A 612-nucleotide genomic window follows, 5' to 3' on the forward strand; every position below is an offset into this window, starting at 1 on the left:
AGTCACGTTTTTTCCACTATTGCTGATAATATAGAAAAATATAACAATGAGTATCAAATTAATAAAATTCGATCAATCATTTCTTTTTATTTGGCGCTCAAGCTCTTTTCATTCATCTTATTTTACTAAAACGTAAATAATTTGTGCAGGTTAGGTATCAGAATTAGTTATTTACAGGAAGAGGATTAGAGCCACTGTAGAGTCAGCGGACAAGCGCAGCTCGGATCTCACATGCGGAGAACCTACGCATCGGTTCGAAAGTGAGGGGGTCGCGCATCATTTAGCGTATCTGGCGTGCGCACGCACGCTTCCTGCTAGCGTAACCGGTGTAAGGCGTGTTTTAGCATGACGTCATGGAAATGCATACGAGTTTTTGAAGAAAATATTTTAAACGTAAAAGTATATCATGAATATACGAATAGTAATATTTGTCAAGTGCAGAATGTATTTTCTCAGTCATTATTCATTCTTTTTTCGATTGAGTGCCTTTCAGTGACAGTCATGATCGCGATGTCATACGAGGGTGGATTGATAAGTTTCCGGCCTGACCAAGAAAAACAACGTTTTTAAGAATTTTTTTTTTTTATTTCTCAACATAATCTCCTCCAAGGC

The sequence above is a fragment of the Belonocnema kinseyi genome, chromosome 7, assembly GCF_010883055.1.
Source record: "Belonocnema kinseyi isolate 2016_QV_RU_SX_M_011 chromosome 7, B_treatae_v1, whole genome shotgun sequence".
Lineage (NCBI taxonomy): Eukaryota > Metazoa > Arthropoda > Insecta > Hymenoptera > Cynipidae > Belonocnema > Belonocnema kinseyi.